The 20215-nt window shown below is 38.5% G+C and overlaps 1 pseudogene; it reads left to right on the top strand.

Annotated features, from left to right (window-relative positions):
* Positions 1-1160: 1160 nt before the first annotated feature.
* LOC125365081 lies at positions 1161-1261 on the top strand (annotated as a pseudogene).
* The last annotated feature ends 18954 nt before the right edge of the window (positions 1262-20215 follow it).

The following is a 20215-nucleotide window of genomic DNA, read 5'->3' on the forward strand; positions in this document are numbered from 1 at the left end:
AGAGTGAAATTTTGGACTGTCAGGACAATCTTCCAGCTGTCTGCATTATCAAAACTGCATTATGAATGCCAGTGCCATAGTTCTTCTTGGCAAAGCCTGACCCATGTGGAGGTCACCACGTCCCTTTCACTTTATTCTCTGGAATCTTGGAAATGCAGGACTTCTGACAAGTTGGGGCCATTCAGCATTTAAGAAAAAAAAACACTTCATGCCCCTGTTAGAAGGAGATAAAGGAAAAATAGCTACTGCAAAATGAATCCTGCTCCAAACTCAAGAACTTATTTTCTGACTATACAAAGAAATGTAGTTGACAGAACTTTGCTTCTACTTAATATAAAGAAATTATGCTAATATACTCAGATGAAGGTAATATTACATTTTATTAAAAATTATCAACTCAAAAAGATCAATTTTATGACCACAGAATACATATCTAAAAGCTATGTTTCTGAAATATATTATATACATATATAAATAAAACTTACATGTGTGTGTAATGTCCTAAAATAGGAAAAATATTTTCACTTTAGGTTTAAAGAATTTGATAAGATGAAGTTCTATTAATTCTAGTCATATAGAGAGCAATCACATACCAGAAATATTTATTGGAACACAATGTTCTCATTTAATATTCTATTTAGTGAACATATATTAAAAAACTACAATATTCAAACTATTGTACTTCATACAGTGGATAACCAAGGCTAATATCCTGTGACAAAGGCAATAACAGGTCAAAAAGAGACAAATGACTAAGGCAGTCACACAAATATGTAGCAATTATACCCTGGAGGTCACCAGATGATGTAGGTCATCCAAAGCTGATATGGGCTGGGCACCATTGGCTCACATCTATAATCCTAGCTAATCAGGAGGCTGAGATCTCCGTTGAAAGCATCTCTGGGAAGGAAAATCTGAGAGACTCTGGTCTGCAATTAACCAGCAAAAAGCCAGAAGAGGATCTGTGGCTCAAGGGGTAGAGCTAATACTAGCTTTGGGCAAAAGAAGCTCAAAGAAGCACCAAGCTCAAGCCTCAGGACAGGCAAAAAAAAAAAAAAAAAAAAAAGTAATAAAAACCACTGAAGCTGAAGAGTCAAGTAGAGTTTACCTAAGGCTGGGATCCTGCACAGGAAACACTACTGAGAAGTGCAATGAAGTGCTCGCTTCAGCAGCAAATATGCTAAAATTGGAAGGATACAGAGATTAGCATGGTCCCTGTGCAAGAAATGCAATGAAGCTAGGTGCCAGTGGCTAACACCTTGGCTGAGGTCTGAGGATCAAGGTTTGAAGCCAGTCGGGACAGCAAATTGAGCAAGACTCTTATCTCCTATAATCTACTCAGAAAAAGCAAGAAGTGGTGCTGTGGCTCAAGTGATAGAGCTCTAGTCTTGAGCAAAAGAAGATCAGGGACAGAGCCCAGGCCCAGAGTTCAAGCCACAGCAAGAAAACAAGAAAAAGAAAAATGCAATGACATCAGCAGGGCAGGGAGCCAACTCAATAGTTACAGGCTTCCAGTGTTTCAGGTGCAGGAGAAATAAGCAAGACCAAGCGCGTGCGCACACACACACATACACACACACACCCCCCACACATACACACACTTTGCCTTATATGAAAAAGTGTACTGGGTTGAAGGTTAAAAGTAAGGCTTTTACTTTTCATTTTAGATGAATTAGATTTTACCTTTCATTTTGGAGCAGGCTATGACAACCAGAGTTAATGGAGAAAAGTTACAAATGAAAGTTGCTTTCAGGAAATGTTCATGGAGGAAATGTGGGAGAACTTGTCAGTGAACAGGAATAAGATGGAGGTAAAGGAATTGGAGAAGCAAAGTTCAGTTCCTTGGAAAAGACTGAGGTTCAGCAAGATGATACTCTCCCAAAGGGACATAGAGTACACAGAAAAGCACAAATGAGGCGAGGCCATCGTACTTGACTGGCATCCCAGCTACATGGGAAATAGCGCTCTGTAAGTGAGCGCATCATGGTCCAATGCAACCCAGGAATGAAGAAAAGACCCTACTGCAACCATAACCAAACAGAAAGGTGGTTGCTCTAGTGGTAGAATATCTACCTAGTAAGGTGTGCAGACACTGGGTGTGCAGATTTGATAAGATACAATCACTGAGCTATTTGTTAGATCCAGCTCTCCTCCTTGGGGAAGAGGCATCATGCAGCAACTAATCTTGAGACCCTTCTGCCTGTGTTGTTTCATAGGACAGTTACTATTTCATAGAAAAATGTCAGTTAAAACAAAGACATATTTAAGAAGCCAACCTCCCTCCAAACAAACAGTATATACACATGAGCATAGGTATGTATAATGCTATTGAACAGAACAACTTTTCCCTTCTAAAGTAGGGCCAAGGCCTACTCAAAAACGGGTATGCTGAGTTGTTTCCCATTTTATTTTTATTTTTCTGTTTCTTCCCTCTCCTTCTTCTTCCTTCTTCTCCTTTTCTTCTTTTTCTTCTCCTCCTTCCTCCTTCTCTTCCTCCTCAGCTCCCTCCTCCTCCTGGTTTTCCTTAACAGTTCTGTAATTTGAACTAACTGCTCCTCATTTTCTACAGTTTCAACCACACCTCCTGCCTTTGTTGCTGCTGTGTCACCTTTTGTCCAGGCTGGCATGGGTAGCAATGTCCTTTTTGTTCTTCCTATGCACATGGGATGACAGGTGCATGCCGCCACTGTGCAAGATAGGATCTCTTAAATGTTTTCCTGCAGGAACTTCAAATGTGATCCTCTAGATCTCTGCCTCCCAAGTACCTAGGATTACAAGCATGAATCCCTGATACCCTGCTCCAATTTTGTTTAAGTGGAGCAAGATATTAAGAATATTTGTGAAGCAACCAGAGTACTATATACTTCTTAGTTCTTAGAATTGTTCTAGTATTTTATATTCCTGTCCCTTGTCTTTTTCCTCTCCCTCCCCCACCTCAGTTTCTGTCTTTTACTCTATCTCTTCCTGGCTTTCATGAGGTCAACAGCTTTGTTCGAGCACATGCTTTGCCTCACTGTAGGTCCAGAAACAGTAGAACTGTTTATCTTGAGCTTCAGCTTCTGATAGTGTGAGCCAATTCTTTCTCCTTTAAGTTCTTAGGTATTTAGCTCCAATGACAAAATGATAACAAACACATTGAGATAAAGACCACAGCTCCCAAATGCTCTGTGCACACCTCAAAAGTTTCCTTCCTCGAGATTAGGGAATGAACATTCAATATTCCAACTTCTTTTGTTACTAGATAAGAAAATGGCTTCCATCTATCATATATAACCCAGCAAACAAGATATTGTTGGCCTAAGAACAAAGACAGTAATCTAGATTGAAACAAAAGATTAAAAGGCACACAGAATCTCTGAGTAGGCTGACAGGGGAGGATTCTTCCTGTACAAAGTCATTTGCTGAAGACTAGGAGAAATAATTTTCCTAATGCATAGTTACCAACTTAAAGATATTGGTGGGGGGAAGCGAACAGACCAAACAAAGGAGTAATATAAATTTCCAGAAACTTGTCTTAATATAATGAAGATATATAAATAACCTCACACAAAATTTAAACTAACAATCATAAAAATAGGGCTGGGGATATGGCCTAGTGGCAAGAGTGCTTGCCTCATGCGGGACAAGGCAACAAACAGTACAAGAAATGTATCCAATGCCCAACGTATGATACTGTAACCTCTCTGTACATCAGTTTGATAATAAAAATTTGAGAAAAAAAAATACATGAAGCCCTGGGTCAATTCCCCAGCACCACATATACAGAAAACGGCCAGAAGTGGCGCTGTGGCTCAAGTGGCAGAGTGCTAGCCTTGAGCAAAAAGAAGCCAGGGACAGTGCTCAGGCCCTGAGTCCAAGCCCCAGGACTGGCAAAAAAAAAAAAAAAAATCACAAAAATAGCCACCTGATCAGAAGAACATAATTAAAGTCAGAATTTCAACAAGGGGACATAGAATGAAGGGAACCAATTAGAAAACTTGAAACTGAAGAATATAATAACTAACTGGAAAAAAATCTTAAAACTGTAAAGTAGTTTAGAGCAAGTAGAAGAATTAAATTTTAAAATAGTGTTTAGAATCATCCAGTAAAATAAAAAAAGAGTAACAAAACTGAAGATGGATTAAGATGTTATAGAACACCATCAGAAAAACCAATATATGCATTCTGGTAGTCACAAGGAAGAAAAGAAATGAACAGTAAGCTAATTACAAGAAAAATAGTTAAAACCCTTCCAAATCTAAGGAAGAAAATGGATATGCAGACTTACAGAGTTCAAACTATTCATATAAAATGAGTATAAATGAATGAACCCCAAGGCATTTTATATCCCAAATCAAAAACCAAGAGAATTATCTAAAGTAACAACAACAACAAAGCAACCTGTCATATATGAGGAATCTTATTAGGATTATCATTATTTATTTTTGAATAGAAACCTTTCAGTCAGCAAAGCAGTGGACAACATTTTCAAAATGATAGGGGGGGGGGAAGCAAGAAAAATAACAAACAAAATGAAAACAGTAAGCCTGCCAGCCAATGCAACAATATCAAGCAAATAGTAGCCTCTGAAAATGAAAATAAAAATTGTTTACCAGACAAATAAAAGCTGAGACAAATAAAAAGCTGAGCTGCTTTATAAGAAATACTAAAGAAACTCCTCAACTGAAACAAATATATCCTAAACAATAAAGAATAAAAATAATTGATAAAGATAAATGTATCAATGAATGTAAGATATCTTAGCCATGGCCTGCCCGCAGTTCTAACTACTGAGGAGGCTGATTTAAGGATTTTAGTATAAACCCACCCCATCGAGGAAAGTCTGTGAAACTCTTACCTTCAACTAACAACAACAACAGAAAAGAAAGCTGGAAATAGATCTGTGGTTCAAGTGGTAAAGTGCTAACCTGGAGCACAGAATTTCAGGGACAACACCCAGTCCCAAAGTTTAAGCTGGAAGACCAGCACAAAATAAAATAAAAGATAACAAATGTATTAGTAGTTTCACAGTATAAATAGATGTAAATGATAACATCAGTAACACAAAATGCAAAGAAAAAAGAAATAATAGTATAGATTTATATATAACTCAAATTAACTTACCATCTTAATGTGGACTACTATATATAAGGTATCCTATATCTTACTGCAACCATGAAGAAGATACATATTGATGCTACACAAAAAAACAAAGAAACAGTAATTGAAACATGATAATACCTCTCCAATCAATGAATCACAGAAGAGAGGAAAGAGGAATGAAAGAACTGTAAGACAAATGGAAAATAATTAGCAAAATATCAGCAGCCCTAATAACTTCCTATGTAAATAAACTACATTCAAGCTGCCCAGCAATCATAAGACCATGAGTTCAAACCCTAATACTGCAAAAAGACATAAAAGAAGAGAATGGGTGTAAAAAGATGAAAATAAAATAAATTCTTATGCTTGTTATGAAAGTCATTTTAGATTTAATAACACACATAGAATGAAAGTGAAGAAATGAAAAAACAAGTTCATGAAAACTGCAAATCAAACAAAGGGAATATATTATTAACATAACAAAATAATTTATAAGCTGTCACAAAACACAGACAATATTAAACAATAACGGGGATTCAATTTATCAGGAAGATATAAGTATATACTAATATAATGACAAACTACCTAGATATGCATAGAATGTAGTGAAAAACTGAAGAAATAAGCACTAATACAATAATAATAAGAGACACCACTGTTCTACTTTAAATAGTGGGAACCTACCAAACAAAAGATCAATAAAAAAAACAAAGCACTTGAACATTACTCAAAGTTTCTAAACTACTCTGGAGGCTGAGATCTGATGTTTGCAGTTTGAAGGCAGCCTAGGCAGGAAAGTCTATGAGACATTTATCTTCAATTAATCAGTTAGATAAGCCAGAAGTGGAGCTGTGGCTTAAGTGGCAGAGTGCTAGCCTTGAGGGACAATGTTTAGGCCTTGAGTTCAACCCCAGCACCAGCATACACACACACACACACACACACACACATGCACAATCTACACAGAATAAATAGAACAACCAAAGAAAATCACCCAACTTCTCAAGCACAGAATTTTCTCCAGATAGATCATATAATAGGCCTGAAGTGGGGCTGTGGCTTAAGTGGTAAAGAACCAGCCATGAGCAAAAGAACCCAGGGACAGGGCCCAGACCAAGTTCAAGCCCCAGGACTGACAATAATACACACACACACACACACACACACACACACACACTCACATATACATATACATATACACACATCATTAGAACTAATAAATACAGTAAAGTTGCAAGATGTAAAATAGAACACGCAAAAATCAATTCTGTTTATACACTAGTACATTACAGTACTTAAAAACAAAAATGAAGGAAATAATTCTACTTACAAAAACATCAAAATAAAATGCCCAGGGATACAAAACTATACACAAAAGAACAAAATTATAAAATTACTTAAAAATATAAACTATTGGTCAAAGAAACTAAAGAGGATAGAGTGAAAAGACATTTCATATTGGTAGGATGGAGTGTGTAAATATTAATACTACCTACCATAATGGATATAGATTCAATGCAATCTATGCCAAAAACTTAATGCATTTATTACAGAGATAAGGTACTACAAACCCCTCCATTTTATCGATGGAGTATGGTGCATGTCCTCTTTTGTGGTTTTGCTGACAGGATCATACCTATAACCTCAAGTTAGGAAAATCAATTGGTAGACTTCTCTGGTATTTCTACTCAGATGTGGATTACATACCTGGGCCACTGACAAATCAGAGGCTGGTTTTGATATGGGACTCTTTTGTTTGAGCTGCCATGGGCTCTAGATTAGCATCTCTGTGTGCTGCAGATACTTCCGATACTACTGGTTCTATTGGAAGTCAGGAGTCCAGTCAGCTTGCATTCCACTCTGAACTAGAGGCTGCCGTTTCTTTCTCTGTATGACTGTCACTTTTACTGGCTGAAACTTAATGAAATGAATGCCCAAATGTTGTGTAGGCTGAAAACCACAAAGAAGCCAACTGAGAATTACTTCTTTGTTTATGAGAGGTGATACAAGGCACATCTAGATATTGGAGGTGTGATTCAGTTGATAGAGTGCCAGCTAATGAGTTAAAGCATCAGGGATCAAGTTTGAGTCTGGTTGCAGACAAAATATACAAAGAAAGAAAAGGTCCTGCCGGGAATGCGGGTGCAGTAGAGTGCTTGCCTAGCATGCATGAAGACCTGGGCTCAGAAAAAGCCTGAAGTGGCGCTTGTGGCTCAATGGGCAGAGTGCTAGCCTTGAGCAAAAGGAAACCAGGGACAGTGCTCAAGCCCTGAGTTCAAACCTGAGGACTGCAAAAAAAAAAAAAAAAAAGAGGCAAAGGAACAGATCCCTGACTTTGGATGGGTTTGTCTGCTATATGTTAGGCCCCACTAGGGTATCTAAGAGGCTTATTACTTCTTATTCATCATGTTCAATTAGTATATTATTAATATAATATAGCAATTTAATATTGTACTATAAGAACGTTCACTTCTCTTTAATAATAGGATCTAATAACTCTTTTAATCCATGAAAGATATTAGAGTGGGGAAGATAGATTTATCTTGAAGGGCAATTAGTTCACACCACAAATCCACTTTCTTTGTTCTCATGAGATGTTTTCCACAGAAAGCTGAAATATTGGCTTCTGTTTTCACAGAAATTTGAAGACATTTTGAATTTCAGAGTCCTCACCTATGTCTATATAAATGTCTTCATTCTTTACCTTAGGGTTCTACTCCTCTACCATTAGTACCATTAGGAATATGTGGTTTAGCATTTAATGAGCATTGCAAACTTTGACTTTTTCTAAGTAAAACGTGTGTTTCCACAAGCCATCAATTCCTCCTCTCAAGGGAGAAGAAGGGCACATTGAAAACTTTCCATTGCATAGGAGTGCTATGAATGCTACTCTCATATTCCTGTGATTATTCTCTCAGACCAGAAGTTGGAAATCTCCACTACTGTTTGTACAACAACTGCAAGCAACCTGACTTCCTTCCAGCTTCTCTTCTTTCTGTGTTCCCATCAGTAGAAATTACTTTGGACAGTCCTGATGCCACCGTCTGACATCCTTATATGGCATCCCACACATTTGTCAGCAATCAATAGCCCTTAATCCTCAAACATATGAGCATCCCACCCCTGAATCCTATGATTAGGCTGTTTCCTCAGGCTGTGGCAGCACCAACTTCCCTACATTTGGGTCATTATAGGAAACAGGCACCACATCCAATCAGGATCATTAAAAATGCTTTATGAGTGAGGGGACCCACAAAACCTAGTACACTAGTCAGGGTAGGGAGCAGCAGAGTTGCTGCCATCCCTAGGCCAAGGAAGGAATCAGGAGTCAGAACGCAGGAAACAGGCAGGCAGAGCAGATGAAGCAGAAACACTCAGCGTTCATTGGATATAGAAATCAAGGATGAAGATAACCTGACCGTCATCCATGGTAAAGAAAGCCATAAGTAGAAACAATTTGTTCTCACTCTTTTTTTTTTTTCCATCCGATCACTTCACCAGCCTAGCTCTTGACTGAAGTCACCTGAAAGAGAGTAAAGCAAGCCCTTTGATGTAGCATATGCAGGTCAGCTGCCTGGGAATGAATGAATTGAGGCGGGAATGGAAAGTCAGCTGTTACACATGGGCCATTCCTTCTTAAGCCTGATCGCGACTCAACTGTTATAAAGAGACATGAACTGCCATGCTAATGTCAAAAACTGAGTTCCATAACAAATATCAGGCATTACGTTTCTGTTCCCAATGCCTGCTGTACCAAATTGATTGACTAATTGGTTGCACAAGAATATCCAGAGGAAAGGTATGGAAGGGAAAGAGAGCTTGAGTTCATGTTGACTCACACAACTATTACAGAGAAAGGAAGATGAGGCATAAGATAATGTCATAAAGGTCCCTGTGTGACAAGATGGTGCAATTAGTGCCCTTTTGGACACTCTATGTCCTTAATCTGTTTGGATTATGGTATCATAAGGGGAAAGCAAAGATTCACAGAAATCCCTATAACTGTGGCAGCTTGAAGTTTCGACACCATGAAAATCCCTCTAGGCTACATCAATGTTTTAACTGGAGACACTGCCATTAACATCAGAAAGTGGGAACAGGTTCTCCATGAAAGGGCTTGATAGGATCACACACTTATGAAGGTATCAGAACTCTAACACCTTGGTGGAATGGCTGTGATCCCACATAATAGAACTCCAGAGATTCGTAGAGTAAAAACAGAATTGTGAGAGGGAAGGGTAATATACTGTAAAAATCAATGAAAAATGTAATATCATCATTAAAAATCTGATGACAATAGTTTGCTTTGTTGAGGTCAGTTTTTATGGAATCAGTAATTCTTCCATATGGACTAAGTTGGCAATTTGACCACCTGAGTTTATTTTTTATTATGTAGGCCTAAAGTCCTAACTTTGTAGCCAGAGATGTTAGAAATTGCCTATTGTTCCCAACACAGATGAAAAAGAAGCAAACCGATTCACCATCTAGGGATTTTTTAATGAAATATGGAAAAGATAATTTATGTACAACATTTTAATAATGGAAATTATCCTTAAGGACTTATACAACAGCCCGCCAAATCAAATAGTATTAAAAACTGAAGTCTAAATTGAGAAAGAAATTGCTTTCTAATAATAATCCTTAACATAAAAATAGAATAATAAATGAACATAATGCTTGGCTAAAACTGTGTTAATACCTGTAATAGTTTAGCCAAATTAAATTCCTCAGAGATTAAATTTTAATTTGTGTTACAATTTCATCCATTGAACAAATGGTCATTGAGTGTAACATTGGGTGGTAATAGACAAGAAGTAGAATAATCAAGGTTAACGTATTATTTTGCCTTTGAAGAGCTCATATCCTAGTGAGAAAGACAATTGTATTGAGAGTCGAAAGTGTTCAACAGGATTACTTCTAGTCCAAAGAGATTGGGCATGATACAAAGAAATCCTCTGTTTTACAGAATTATAAAAGGACAAAACCGAAAAGATTTCAAACTCAAGGTCTTTCCCAGTTCAGGCTACAAATGGATGACATTCAATATGGGAAATCTTATATTTAACAGAGATGTTGAAAGTCTAAAAATAAATCTGTAGTTAAACGATTTTATATATTATATATTATGTACGTATTATATATGTATGTGTTTCTTACATTTTTGTTTTACTTTGTCTTTTAAGGAAACATACCTTGGCACTTGGGAAACTGAGATGGGAAGTTGAGCCAGGAGTTGTAGATAAGCCTGAGGAGAAATCCCTATCTTTAAATAAATGTTTTTAAACTAACTAATAAATAAATGATTTTAAAAGGAGCCTTGAATTTATAGACAATGCCTTATACAAGAAAATACAGAAACAAAGAAATACTGAATAGCAAAAGAATGGAGATGTAAACTACTTATTTTAAAAATGAAAGTCTAGTATTCAATGTTGTGGGATTGAAACTATCCCGAGACCAAATGTTCAATGCAACTTTGTCATAGAGGTTGAAATTTTCTCCTGTACCTGAAGAGAAAACTGCTCCAAGAAGATTCAAAGCCAGGTCACACTCTATAGGAGGCATGTTTTCAAGAAGAGGAAATCACTCTTGGGCATATATCCAAAGAATTATAAGTCAATATACAAGAGAGTTATCTACACAGCTGTGTATATCACAGCACAGTTCACATCAGCCACACTAGAAAATCATGCTGGGAATATGGCCTAGTGGTTAAGTGCTAACTTCATATACATGAAGCCCTGGGTTCGATTCCTCAGCATCACATATATAGAAAAAGCCAGAAGTGGCGCTGTGGCTCAAGTGGTAGAGAGCTAGCCTTGAGCAAAAAGAAGCCAGGGACAGTGCTCAGGCCCTGAGTCCAACCCCCAGGACTGGCAAAAAAAAAAAATCAAAAAACCCAAAAATCAGCATAGGTGTCCAATACCATGAATGGATTAAAAAAAAAGTGTGTGTGTGTCTTTGTGTATATACACATATGTGTGTGCACATGGAGCGTAGTATTATAGTATTATTTGGCCAGAAAGAAAAACTGAAATTATATGCTTTATGGGAAAATGGGACTAAAAATCAGTACTTTAAAATGAAGTTTAGAAAAACAAATATTGTACGTGCTCACTCAAATGTGGGATATAGATCTAAAAATAGTAACAATATGATGCAATTGTAAAATAGGGACTGTAAGTAGATAGGGTAGGGAGAAAAAAAGAAAGCAATGGGGATTATGATCATAGAAATACAATAACATAGTGAAAGCTACCCAAAATTATTTTTAAAAGGGAGGGGAGAAGAGAGATTAAGAACAGTAACATAGATCCAGTGAATTGGATCACAGCATTTATACAATGTTTAAAATATCACAGTCAAGCCTTTTTGTACAATTCATTTATGCTAAATTTAGTTTAATATATTTTAATATTCTAATTGCATCTATATGAAACAGAAAGCAGTAACATTTTTCTTTCTGAATAAGAGTAGGTTGATTTCTAAGTTCATGAAGCTTTGGAAAATAACAACAGAAACCCTTCGAATAGTATGAACAGGAGCCTTCAAATAGTATGGACATATAAACATATTTTTCCTTCCTTCTTTCCTTTCTTTCTTCCTTCCTTGCTTCCTTCTTTCCTTCCTTCCTTCCTTTCTTCCCTCCATCCTTCCTTCCTTTCTTTCTCCTTCCTTTCTTCCTTCCCTCCTTCCTTCCTTTCTTCCTTCCCTCCTCCCTTTCTTCTTTTCCTTCTTCCATCCTCCCTTCCTTTCTCTCTCCCTTTCTCTGTTTCTGTCTGTCTGACTTCCTTGAAAAAATTTTAATGTAAACAGTAAAGTTAATTCTATGTTCATACCAACTCAATGGGTTTTTGTTTGTTTTGTTTTGAGTGGAAAGAACTTGTGTGCAATGTTCCAGACAGATGTCCTAAAGCTGATCCTGATTGGTTCATCTATGTCACATGCTTTTAGCCAGGGGAAAGAAATGAAATGATTGTATTTGGGCACTATCAATAAAACTAAAATTACCACAAAATCATGGAAGTTTTAAAACTGAGAGGGTAAAAACAATGATAAACTAGGAAACATTCAGTAGATAGACGTAGAGAAAAGTAATTCTAACAAGGGAAACATTCTATAACTATATACAGATACACAATCTCTATTTTTAGGCGAGTTTAAATAGCTAGAATCATCAATGTGCATTTGCTTTGAACATAGCATTTAACATTCCAATGTTATTCCTTGAGTATTGTGTAAACTCCAGTAAAACTGTGAACTCTCTTGGAATAGCATCATTTGCTTCTATGTATACAACTTGAGAGAATTTCAAAGCCATAAAAGTAGTTGAGGCTCAAATAAACATTCTACAGAATGCCTCCATTTATCCAGCATTTTTATGACATCATAAATATTTTTGTGACTGATACTGCTAATGAGTTCCATAAAAGAATGTTTTGTCCACAAACTTCATTGGCCAGCATTTTCCTTTTGGAAACAACAATTTGGAATTTTAGGTGGCAATACTATGGTATTTGATGGTTACACAGTCGTGTACAAAAATTTAAAAAATATATAGTAGAAGAGACAATGGGGTTTTGTTTCCATTAAACTATTGTTCTTTGTACATGTTTATTGTTTTTCAGTATTACAATAGTAGTATACTGACTGCTATACTTCTAACAACAGAAATCTGCCACCTTGTATCAAGTATGAGGAACGCTTTAATGTGACAACTGAAAGATATTTTTCACATGGTGACCTTCAAGCCAAAATTCCAGCTAAAGTACATTTTATTCATGTGTGCATCAAAAGCTATTTATTGTAATAAAGGGGAGGAGTTCAAATAAATCTCACTAATCTCCAATGGTTAGCTGAAGTTAATTATAAACGTGCAAAGCTTAGAGGTCATTATTAATTTTAGAAAAATATTCCTAAGGCTTAGCTAAAATACTTTCTTCTAAGGAATGATACAGAAAAATGGAATTCAAAATGCCATTAACATTCTTTTGCTAGGAATGCCTCACAAATCATACTTTGGTAATGAGAGGTCCTGGTACTACTAAGGGCAAGATCATTTGTAGGTATAAATAATTTATGTTTTGCTGTTTCTCTAATAAAAGGGGAACGAGAGTCATTTTCTTTCTGCTATGCACCCTCTTTGGAATGTTAGGTTTCATTCTGAGTTCTTGAGGCAAAGGAACTACCTTGCCCTAGGGTCAGATATAAGTGGCTTCAGTTTGAATTATTATAAAGGGAAAGAGTATAGATCTGGAGTTAAGGCTGAAGGAGTATAAACTTTAAGAAACTTTTTCTGATGTAAAGGAATGAAATGAGTGTTTTGCTTGACAGTGCTTCTGAATTTAGTGTCTGTGAGAGTTATGGGTGGCCTGTGGTAGCTGAGAGGGGTTGAAGCCCCTGAACAACCATGGCCTTGGTTCTTGGGCAAGAGGAGCCTATGCCTTTGCTTAGCAAGGAAGGATAGAGTATCTCACATCTGCCTAATCATATGGCTCAGAAAATGAATACCTTGTTGCATTGCAAAATATAGCTCTTTTTCTATTTTCCTAGGCATTACTAAGCTTTCCAATTTGTTAGCTGAGGGTGGGAAGGGAAAAATTTCCCTGATATGTGACTAAATTGAAATTTAAAATCATTAAAAGTAGCTTTGTTTTGTATTTTCTTTATTTAGTTAAACAAAGTGGTTTCAGGTTGACATATCCACTTAAAAGTATATTCACCCCTCTATCATTTCCCTTCCCACCTGTCCCAGAACCAACTATCCCCTCAAGTTACCTAGTTCCATTATACAGGAACTCAACCAGGAGAAAGCTGAGAAGCCACATTTTGAGAAGTCATATTGGGAATCTTTATAGAAGAATCTGGTATCTGCCGGTAGACTTCGGTCTCAAAGATCTGCAGCCTTGACCAGAACTTGAACAATGCTTTTAGAGACAAAAGCTACATGTTTGGGTGGGGCACTCAAGCCCAACAAAAGTGCTTTATTTAGGCAGAGCAAACTAGATGAGGCTACTTATACCTAATAAAATGTTATACATAGGCAAAATCAATTACCTAGGGGAACAAGCAGGGGCCATCGGGACCCCAATTATCTAGGGGAAACATGACTTTACTGGAGCATAACAACTCATGACACATCTGCGATCCAAAGAGTGTCCTCTATCACCTCTGAGCTCTCAGAAAGCCCCCATCTTCTATTAAGATGTCAAGATGGCATTATTTAGACCCACTATCCTTATTTCAGTTCCATTTTACATTTGTATATTGATTGGTATTAAAACTGTAATCACTCACCATTCCACTCCCTATTTGTCTGCTTTCTTTCCCTTAACCTCAACCCTTCAGACAGTACATGTTTCTGAAATAGGGAGTTCGGGTCTGGCCCCCACCATCTTGGCCACATGGTGGTTTGGCATCTTGTCTTCATGGTGGGGGAAGGTAAAGCCCCCACCATTCAGATGATGGGCATGCCTGAATCTCTGGAGGCAGGGGAAGGCACTTGGCTGATAGGTTACTAAACCTGTCAGTCCAGTACTGGGACTGGGAGTTTCCTGTGATCCTGCCCTCTGACCTGACCCTAGTTAGACCTGGACCAGCTCAGGCACTATTATGCCATGCCATGGCTCTTCATGTCCGTGTCCTGTCTCCTGGTTCTTCTCTGATCACCTGGCTCTCCATTGGAGCTGAATTGGTTTGTTGGTATTGTTTTTATTCTTTCTTTCCTCTCAGGCCTTCATGGCCCAGTCTCTCAACAGTGTTAAGTGCATTTGTGGGTTGCTGGTCTTTGAAACAGGAGTCCACCATGCAGTCCCTGGCCTTTTAATAGACTCCAAGATTCGACCTTTCAAAATGTGGCTTCTCCATTTTCTCACCTTATAACATTTCAACTTCTTGATAGTCAGATACAAAATTGAATTTCTTACCATCCTGAGAATTGAGAGTATTAATTTAATTTGGGGTAATATAAGGGTACTGTGGACCTTCCTTACAATTGTGAATGGAAATTCTTTCCACATGATCTTTTATTATACACTCACTCAATATTACTGTCCAAGTGACACTCGTAGTTCAAATGAAATTCAAGTTGTGATACATCTAAATAGTAAACTGTTTTCATTCTCTTTTGTATGTTTTGCCAGTACCAGTGTGTGAACTTACTGCTTTGTAATTGTTCCACGTGGCTATCTTTGCTAGTTCTCTACCAATTGAACCAAACCTCTAACCCAGCCCTTTTGCTGGCTATTTTGAGATTGAAGTCTCATGAACTTTTCTGCCCTGCTGGCTCAGAACCTTAATCCTCCAATTCTTAGACTCTGTAGTAGCAATTACAGCTTTGAACCACATGTATACAGCTGTTTTCACTCTTCGCATTTTGCAAGATCCACCCTGGGAAGGCTCCATGCAGATGCCTCCCCCCACCTGGTTAAGGCTCCACCCAGTTACCTGGGTAACTGGCATACTTGGAGGCAGTTACTTCTCTCTTCCCTGAGGTTACATCCTAATCCACCTGGCCACATCTCCCTGCCCTGGCCCTACATAAGGCAGGGCCTAGCAGGGGTCGCCCCTTCTGTCTCATCACCTTGCTCAGCAGTTCAGGAATAAACTTTCTCTCCTACTTGAATACCATGTGGCCTTCTCCTTTATCGACTACCTACTTTAATAAACCTTACACATTTGAAGTAGTAGAGAGAAAAAAATAAACAATTACTTCCCTAAATTGTTTCTGTAAATACACTAACATTTCTGTTACTATAGAATGAAGTAAGATGATATCCTACATTATTACATTAAGAAGGAAGTCTAAGACTCAGTTAGGTGACTTTAGAATACAACTTGTAGAATTGGTCAGAGAAGGAATAAGTAGAAAGTAGTAATTAGAGGAAAATAGCAACTTCTCAAATAGTGCTTCCAAATGCATGTAACCTAAAAGAAATGAGTGAAACTTCGGACTCCATGAACCATTTAAGGAAGAGATATACTCTTTCTTTGTTTAATTCTTGGTTCTGTGTGTAACTGCTATTCATGAATATCCATTTAACTTCTTTATTTACCTTAAGTCCATCTATCTCTGGAATGTCCTCTAAACTAAAACATGCAAAATGAGCAACAATGATGCCTGATCTTCCTCCTTCCTTTCTTTTGCAAGGGTCCAGCAGCTCTAGGTCAAGCTGCTTTCCGCTTACTTGGGAGGGCTTAGCCCCTTCAGAGAGGAGTAAAGGTGAATTTCTGTGTCTGGATGTCTCAGCTTCCATCACCGGCTTCAGAGACTTCTCTTCTTTCCAGTGCATTTTCCCATTTGGTAGCTGAAAATTGGGCCACGAAACTTTCAAGCTGATTTTCTCATCCAGAAATGTTTCAAAATTACAAGGAGTCACAGGAATATGAACAGAACATATTCATTAACAGTCTTAAAGTGATCTAGGAGAATAATGGAGGGGATGATTTCCAATTGTTTACCTCATATTAGAACCAAGATTTCACAATTCAGATAAAGTTCTGTGTTCACATCATGGGTGCAATTGAATTATATATAGGAATAATGTAGCTTATTTCATTGATTCGCATGATCCATAAAAAGAAAAACAGAATGCATAATAAACATCCTGAAATTGTTTCTTTTATTGAATATTAACTATGTCTCAGACCTCATTTTATCCTCAGAGCAAACGCAGGAATTATAAAAACTGTTTTATAGAATAACAAACCGAATTAAAAATTTCAGCAACTCTACTAAGAGATAGATACAAATGTAATTGAAAATCGTATCTCATTGCTCAAACCATCTGTGTTCCACTATTCACTATGTATTTAGCATGTAAACAAATGCACAATAAAATCATAGCAATGAGGAATAAAATATGATCCATGATATCTAAATCATTAATGCAATCTAAAATAGAGGCCAACCCTGCCTTATGCATACATTTTTACCTAAAATTCCATTCATTATTTTGTTCATCACAGTTGCTGAATTCCTCTCTGGGCAATGCAGTAGACCTTGGGAGACATGACAGTAGACAAGTCAAAGGCCCCTGTCCTTATACAAAATTTCTTACATTAAATAAGAGGTATCAAGAAAAGCAAGTTCATATAAAAATCAAAGAGTATTTACAGATTGTGGCAAGGGACAAAAAGAAGTAACCAGAGGCATTGTGATGAAAGCATAGTCTTTAAAAAGAATAAGTTATCAGGAAGCCAATTTGAAGTGCTATTTGAGAGAGAAGAAAAGAACTGCCATCTTTCAATATGTTTGCTTCCAAATTCAATTTAGATGCCCATAAAATTCAAATAAGGGAAGATTCACTCCAAATTAACTGAGGAATGTTCCAGGATACCCACTTGATGACCTATTTGATGAAACATATGCTTTTACTCTGATGACATTGCTACAGAATCTCTCTAGAAGTCCCTAAGGAAAAATAGTGGGGAAAATATTAGGGTGCACTTACTTTTAGGAAGTGGGCTCTGCTGCAGAGAAGTCAATATGAAGCATCCAATTAGCTATGACAGAGTGGTGAGATTAGGAGAGTAGTGATTACAATGGTATTGTTTTCAATCTGAAGTTAAAATGTTAAAACATAGGTGGATTATCTGTGGCCTGTTGGAGCCTGTTGTGGAGAGGAACTCTGAGGCTGAGTGTTAGTGCACCACAGAAAGGACCTGGTTAGTGCCATAGGTCACTTGCTAGTGAAAGGAAGTTAAGAAGACTGAGTTCAAAAATGCTACCTCTTCCCTATAATGTAAACTTTGTGGAAAATAATGGCTGGGATTGGAGATATTTAGCTAGGTATTTTTAGTCAAATCTTCCTGGGAGTCAAAATTGAGCCCAGGATTCAAATGCAAGATAGGAATAAGAAAGTCTGCATAAAGGTGTGGACCAGGCAAGGTTGCAATTTGAGTGAAAGTTACAGACAAAACCTGCTCTCTGCATGGTGAATTCCACCTGAGAGTGAAGGTTTGGGCTTTGTCTTCGCACATGGATAGCTTCCAGTATCCTTGAGCTAGGGGAAGAAGTGAAGTGTATGTAGGCAGCTGGCATTATTTTTCCCATTCTAGTGCTCTAGGCCTTCCAGTAGTGATTGCTTTGGGCAAATACTTCCCTTCTCCTCTTCCTACTTCTTTTTCTTTCATTCCTCCTCCTTCCTTCTACTTTTCCTGTACTGAGACTTTAACTCAGGGCCTGGGCACTGTCACTTAGCTTTTTCCCTCAAGGCTGGCACTCTACTACTTGGCTCACAGATCCATTCTCAGCTTTTTGGTGACTAATTAAAGGTAAGATGCTCGTGGTCCTTTTTGCCTGGGCTGGCTTCAAACTACAATCCTCACGGTAGCTAGTGTTATAAGGTAAATTATCAGAGAAGCCACTTATGGAATGATTGAATTTTGGAATTTTTATTAGAGCACTAGCAGTCTGCAAGCAGCCAATTGTTACAAAGGCCTGCAGCCCGTAAACATACTTAACACTGTTAGGAAACAGACCAGAGAGGAAAGAAGAACATAAACAATACCAACAAACCAAATCAACTCCAATGGAGAGTTCCAATGGTGACTGGAGATGAGCCAGTACACAGGACACAGGACTTGAACATGGAGACATGTGGCATGACATAATGGCACCTGAGCTGGTCTGCTCCTAAATAGGGTCAGGTCAGGGGGCTGGGTCATAGGAAGCTCCTATTCCCAGGCACTTGACTGACAGATTCAGTAACCTATAGGCCAAGTGCCCACCTCTGTCTTCAGGGATTCAGGAATGCCCATCGTCTGGGGGTGGGACTTCCCTTACTCTAGGAATTCAGGCACACTCATGAACACAAGATGCCAGACCCTACAATGCACATGTAGCCAAGATGGTGCCCACCAGATTCGACCTCCTTACCTCATTAGGATTAAAGGAGCCAGCTATAATAATGTACAAAATGTTGCAGTCAGAAGAGTGACTAGGAGGCAGCAGAGAAAGGAATTAACAGTAAAATACAGCATCTAGCTTGAGTTCTCAGCCGTGCTCAGGCCCAGCTTTGTTTCTGGGAGCAAACATGGTGCTCTGTGAAAAGTTCTAGGTGAGGAGAGAGCACAAGGAGAGAAGTAGAGGTGATTGAAAGAGAGTTTATTGGGGTACGCTTCCTGGCACCCCTCTGGACGGGATCAGAGAGTTCGCACCTGGGCCTGGCTCAGGCAGGGTTTATATGGCTGGGGCAAAAGGAGGTTCGGTCAGTGGGGGTAGGTAGCACATAGCGTGTTCTGCAATTCTGGGTGGTTTCAGTGGGTCTCAGACTCCTGCTTCTAGGAACGGCTGATGCAGATGATGCTTACAGATAGGAAGATGGTTTATTCCCAGCACCTGGGAGCCCTCCAGCGGCCTGACATCTGGTGGTCTATTCTTGGTACCCGTGAGCCCTCCAGGAGTCTGACACTCTGACGTCCTATGACTTCTTAGATAGCGAGGCTGTAAGGATGTTTAGAAAAAGAAACTCAGGTAGTGAAATGATGTAAATGCAGATAATTGACGGAAGGATGGATTCCTGCCTTATTACCCAAGATCAAGCAAGATAACAAGCTTGACCACATGCCTGTCCTGAGGCAGTTCCAATCTGGGCCGGGCCAAGGACACCACCTGTTAGAATATACTAGACATTGCACCAATGTTAGAATATCTTAGACATTGCCAAAAACCATGCAGACATCCAGATACAAAGAACAAAGGAAAAGTTTATTGCCAGCAAAGGGACCAGCAAGACCATTTCTCACCAAGGGGGAAGTGAGAAGAAGTGCTGGCTATCGTCTGCAGTGACATATATAAAGCTAGGACGTCTCAGAGGCGGGGACATCCGTATGGACATGCAGACCAGGGGCTTCATCATGGCGGGCTAGGATTTATGGCTGCTGCCCAAATGGTAGATAAGGGGTCCTGCAACTGCCCAGGCCTGAAGGTCACTCTGATGGGAACCTTGTTGCTTTATATGGTTGTAATTGCCCTAAAGGAATGCCATCTCAAAAAAAAGGGGGTGAAGGGTGATTATTTACTGCCCTTACTAGATGGGCTTAGTGCTACTTCAGAAAGGAACACACTAAGTGTTAAGGTCCGCCCCCGGGAGGGCTCCATGCAGATGCCCCCAAACTGTTTAAGTCTGGG

Source organism: Perognathus longimembris, chromosome 16 (assembly GCF_023159225.1).
Source record: "Perognathus longimembris pacificus isolate PPM17 chromosome 16, ASM2315922v1, whole genome shotgun sequence".
Taxonomy (NCBI): domain Eukaryota; kingdom Metazoa; phylum Chordata; class Mammalia; order Rodentia; family Heteromyidae; genus Perognathus; species Perognathus longimembris.